A 6000-nucleotide genomic window follows, 5' to 3' on the forward strand; every position below is an offset into this window, starting at 1 on the left:
GAAGGGGGGTAGAGATGGAGCAAGCCGCCGGCAGTGGTGACAGTGTGGCGGCGGAGATGGTGGCGCGGTGGTGGTTGGTGATCGCGGACAAAGGGAGTGAGTGGAGGAGCGAGAGAGAATGTGGTGAGTGGTGATGAAAGAGAGAGAGAAAGAGAAAGGAGGCGGTGGAGATGGTGGACCGACGGTGGTGGCTGTCGCTGCTGCCGCGGCGGTATGGAGGGTGAGAGAGGAGGAAGAAGAAGATAGAGGGTGGGGGAAGGGGTTGCGCAACTGCGCAGTGTGCTACGCGTGCTAGGGTTATCCCTATTTTTGAATCGGCGCACGCGCGCCACTTGCGCGTCCGCGTCCCTTGATGAAACTTGGGCCCTACGCGTCCGCGTACAACACGCTTGAACATGGATGAGCACCTTAGGAAGGGACGCGTGCGCGTACAGTGTGCGCACGCGTGCATGGAGTTGGGCTAGGGGCTTAGAGTTGGCCCAACTCAGGCCTAACTCTCTGGAGAACGGCCTAGGAGTCTCGCCATCAGATCGGCGCGCACGCGTCATGTACGCGTCCGCGCGCATTGAGAGGAATGGAGATCTACGCATGAGCGTGCAATGCGCTCAAGCGTGGGATGGCAGAAGTGGTAAGGGCGCGTGCGCGTACCGTGCGCGCACGCGTACCTGAGATTGGGCCTGAAGCTTGGAATGGGCTTGAGGCATGCCCAACTCTCGGGTCCGTGGCTTAGTTAGGTGGCAGCACGCAAGGGCGCGCGCGGGGCAAGTGCGCGCCCGCGTGAGTTGAGGATTTATGACAGGATGGCGCGCACGCGGCATGTGTGCGTCCGCGCGAAGAAAGTTGGGCCAGGGGCTTAAGGTTGGCCCAGAACTGGCTCAACTCTCGGTGGATTGGCTCAATTGTTGCAGCAGCAAATCGGCGCGGGCGCGGCAAGTGCGCGTCCGCGCGAATGTCCATGTTCTTAAAAACGGCGTGCACGCACGTTGTGCGCGTACGCGTGTATTGTGTTGGGCTCAGGGCATAATGTATGCCCAAGGGAAGCCCAACTCTCGGGTGTGTGGCTCATGGTGCATCGACACAAGGACGCGTGCGCGTACATGGTGCGCTCGCGTCCACCCCCTTTTTCAGAAAACAAATTGCTGGGTGCTCCCCTTAGTGTTCACAACTCCTATTCACTCAACTATCATACAATTCACAAAAATACAATTTTTGATATTATTCATCTACTACTAAACACAACATGCATGTGACTAAGCTAACAATTAAGTTGTACAAACAAATTTGTATGAAACATCTACCTACAATGGTAACTCAAATCACTTATTAAGTAAGTTTAGAAGAGTGGAAAGAGTTTACCATGGTGGGGTGTCTCCCACCTATCACTTTTAGTTTAAGTCCTTAAGTTGGACATTTTGAGAAGCTTCTTGTCATAGTGGCTTATGCTTGTACTCATCCTTGAATCTCCAAGGATCTTTGCTTCTCAATCGGTTGACAGAATTTCCAACCATTTTTATTAAGCTTGGGTAGAGTTCTACCCAAAATACGAGTCCCCATATTCGGTCTTCACATAGCAAACCGGGATCCCATATCTTATTTTCGCATCCATCCGTTAGTTGAGTTTCATGATTTTGACGGATGAGCGGTTGGCATAAAGGTGATTGACAAAAAGAATTCTCTTTATTCCACCAATGCTTCCTTCTAGATCCATACAAAGTGATCCTTGTCCCAACATCATCCCTATACCTTGAGGCCTTGACCTTGATAAGCTTAACACCTACTTTCCAACCACTACACAACTCATTCTTACTTTTAATTTCACAAAGAGTTCTAAGTTGCCCATCATTTTCAATCAAACCATATTCAAGTGAGAAATTAAAGCTTAGGGATAGAGATTTTACCCACTTAAACGTTGTGTTGGATGGTAACTTGGGAAGGGAGGTTTCCCCACACTTAGACAATGCAAGGTCCACTCCCTTGTGCTCTTCTTTGATTGTTTCCACCTCTTCACAATTTTCTTCAATTTTAACCTCATCCTCTTTGTTACGTGGCTTGGTGTTATCTTCAAGAACTTCATCTTGTCTAATGAGAGGCGATTCAATTTTGGATAGAAATTCATTGATGAATGAGTTCATCTCTTGATCAACCTCTTCATATTCTTCAATTTCAATATACACCATGCCATTTCCGTCTTCCTTGGGAGGTTGCGCACACGCTTCTATAATTTGAGCTTCATGTCCAATGGGTGAGGATTCCATTGTAGAGAGAAATTCATCCATGATTGAATCCATCTCTTGATAAGCCTCTTCTAAGTTTCCACTGATGGTATGCCTTGGAGGTTGCGCACCCTCCTCCACATCGATATCAAGCTTCTTGGAAGAGTTCTCCATGATGCTACATTCCCATGGACTTTCAACATCTCCTAAATCTTCAACCACTTCTTCCTTTTCTTCAATGATCATAGGCTCCTCCAATTGTTCCAATACAAAATTTGACTCCTCCTTCTTCACCGGATTTTCCAATTTCTCCTTCATGCTTTGCTCTTCTTTTGACTTTGCACATGGGGTCACGGAAGTACCTTGAGTGTTCAAGCATTGGTAGGCTAAGGTGGACACTACCTTGGTCAAGTTGGTCACAAACTCAAGTGTATCCCGCTTCATAGCTTCTTGTCCTTGAAGTAACAAAGTGAGAGGATCGTCTAGTGGGGCTTGGGGTGAATAGGAAGGTTCATCATTTTGGAGAGAGGGTTCATAATAGGAAGGTGGTTCTTCTTGGTGAAATTGTGGAGGTGGTGTGCATTGAGGTGGTTCTTGGTAGTAATCTTGGTAGGGTTGTGGTGGGTCTAAAGGTTCTTGCTCATAATGGTCATAAAGATATGGTATGGATGGTTGGTTGTATGATGAGTATGGGTCATGAAAAGGTGCTTGGTATGGAAAGGCTTGTGAGTATGGTTGAGGGTTATGTTGTAGGTATGGTTCATAGGCATATGGTGATGGTGCTTGGAAATCACAAGGTGATTCACCATAGCCATTGGATTGGTATGCATCATAGAATGGCTCTTCTTCATAGTGCATTGGTGGGGGTTGTTGCCATGAAGATTGATCATAAGCATATGGCTCCTCCCACCTTTGATTGTCCCATCCTTGATACATGTCATCATTGAAGTTCCCCTCACCTACAACGTAATTAGAACCAAACTCATAGCCAAAGTGAGAATTCATAGTGAAAGAACAAAATAAAACTAACAAAAATTAAGGAACAAACAAAAGACAAACCTATTCACAATATTCACATATGTACAACAACCAATAACACAACACCATTGCAATTCCCCGGCAACGGCGCCATTTTGACGATTGGATTTTTGATGGTATAGAATTTTACAAATGAATTCTCGTTGCAAGTATAGTTTCTAAACCAATCAATAATCCTTTCATACAAAAAGTTGTTTGTCACTAGTACAAACCCCTAAAATTTATAAACCGAAGTATTCAAACCTCGGGTCGTTCTCCCTAGGATTTACAATAAAGTGTCTTGTTATTGGTTGTGAGTTATTTTGGGGTTTTAGATGAGAAACATGAATAGTAAATGGTAAGAAAACTTTATTAACAAAATGGTCTTGGCAAGATTTGGTTGTCAAGGGTCTTCATCATTATCACTAGCCACAAGTATGGTAGTTGCAAGGATTAATCCCACTTAGTCATCCTTAAATCAATTAACAAAGGAAAGTCAAGTGAGTTACATCAATCCTAGTCCATAAGTCCTAGCTTTCCACTAATTAGATTAATGAAGGCTAGAGTTAATGGCTATCAACTAGCAATCAATTGGACACTAGTGACTCAAGAAATCCTAAGTTACCTTCTCAAGCCAAGAACATAAAATTCTAGTCTAACATTCTTCCAAGCATTTCATCAAACACTTGGAAGGCACAAAAGGAAAGTATAGTAAATCACAACAAGAAAGAATTCTAACAACAATTGAATACAAAGAATTAACAACAACAATCAAGGAACTCACAATTATCATGAATTACCTCAAATTGCATTATTGAAAGAAAACAAAAGAACAACACTAGATCCACAACAAAATGAAGAATTGCAAGAATTAAAGTACATAACTAGAGAGAGAGAGAAGAGAAGAGTAAGAATTGATAAGGGAAAAGTAAATCAAAGCATGAATTAAACCTAGACCTAAGAGGAGAGATTAACCTAAACCTAATCCTAATTCTAGAGAGAAGTGAGAGCTTCTCTCTCTAGAAACTATCTCTAACTACTAAACTAATGATCTCTAATTAGTCTATGGATGTGAATGTGTTAATGTCATGTATGTCATGTCAATCCCCCTTCAATCCTTGGCTCTATATGCATTTTGGCGCCAAAGTTGGTTGCTGAAACCTTCCAAAAATCGCCAGGCACGTGTTGCCTTAATGAAGTCATGTGCGATCATCGGCGCGTGCGCGCATGGTACGCGTGCGCGTCCCTGGCTAATTCTGCGATGTGCGCGCGAGCGCCTTGTGCGCGTACGCGTGCTTGGCCGGATTCAATTCTTTGGCTTTTTATGCTTCTCTCCACTTGTATGCTTCCTTCCTTGCTTCCTTTGATCCATGCCTAGCCTATTTCATCCTGAGATTACTAACAAACACATCAAGGCATCTTATGGAATCAAAAGAGGAAATAGAATTCATCAAGATAAGGCTTAAAAAACATGTTTTTACACTTAGGCACAAATACGGGAGAGATAACAAAACCATGCTAATTTATAGGCTAAATGTGACAAAAGGTTATCAAAATACTCTAAATTCAATACAAGACAAAGCCTCAAATTGGGGTTTGTCACCTATTGAAATCTGAAAACAAAAAAGATAAATCTACAAATCGATCGAAGAAGAAAACAAAGAGGAATAAGAAGAAGAACGACGAGTAGCAGAGAGGAACGACGAACAGCAGAGAAGAAAAAGAAGAAGAACGACGAGCAACAAAGAAGATTTGAAAATTTCTATCAGATCGTTAACGTTGAAGAATGTTTATATTGAAGAATAAGCTTTACGTAATTCTGTTACGTTAATAGGAGGGGGAGGGGGCGCGTGTATCTCACATAACTTGGGAGGGGGGAGGCACGTTAACAAAAAAGTGTTTAGATGACTTGGTTAGATTTTTTACATGGATGTAGAGCATTATTATTTTTTGCTGTCTTGTGAGTTGTGATGCTTGTTTTGCTAAAATTTTTACTTTTTAAAAATAATTTATAAAAATTAATTTTTAAGAGATAATTTTTTAAAAATTATAATATTTATATTTTATAAATTAAATTAAAAATAATTTTAATAAATATAAATAATAATAATTATATTTAATAAAATCATTTTTAAAATTTAAAAATATTATAATAAAAATAAATCTAAAAATTAATTAATATATAAGATTATATTAGATTTTTAAATTTTAATATATACAAACTAAGTCTTAGTGTATCATTTTTGATAATTTATTTTTTTATTTATTATTATATATTTAATAACAACAAATATAAAATTAATTAGATATCAAACATTTTTAAATTTAAAAAACGTGTTTAAATCATAAACAGGAAACGGGCAGAGAAGAGATTCCTATCCTACAAGAACCTTCTAAACTTTTCTTGACATTTGTAGTTAAAATATAATATTAATTCTATTTATACAAAAATCTATAAAATAATTAGAATTTTCGTAACTATTTGTTTTGAACTAGATAAAAGTACATGAGAAGTAAAGAAGGATATTTTGTATATTACTTTTTCTCTTTTTCAATATCTGAAAAAAAAGAACTCAAAAATCCTTCTGATTTTAAAATTTGTATATGATAAAATATGTTAGCGTTAATGTTTGGAGGGTTTTGGTTAAAGTTCTTTAAAAGAGATTCTAAAATACCAGTTTTAAGTATACTCATATAGCCTTGGCAAATATGAGTTAATTTTTACATTAATTTTTGAAGTGTCTATCGGAGGAGAAGATTATGCTGGTGG

This window comes from Arachis stenosperma, chromosome 2 (genome assembly GCF_014773155.1).
Source record: "Arachis stenosperma cultivar V10309 chromosome 2, arast.V10309.gnm1.PFL2, whole genome shotgun sequence".
NCBI lineage: Eukaryota > Viridiplantae > Streptophyta > Magnoliopsida > Fabales > Fabaceae > Arachis > Arachis stenosperma.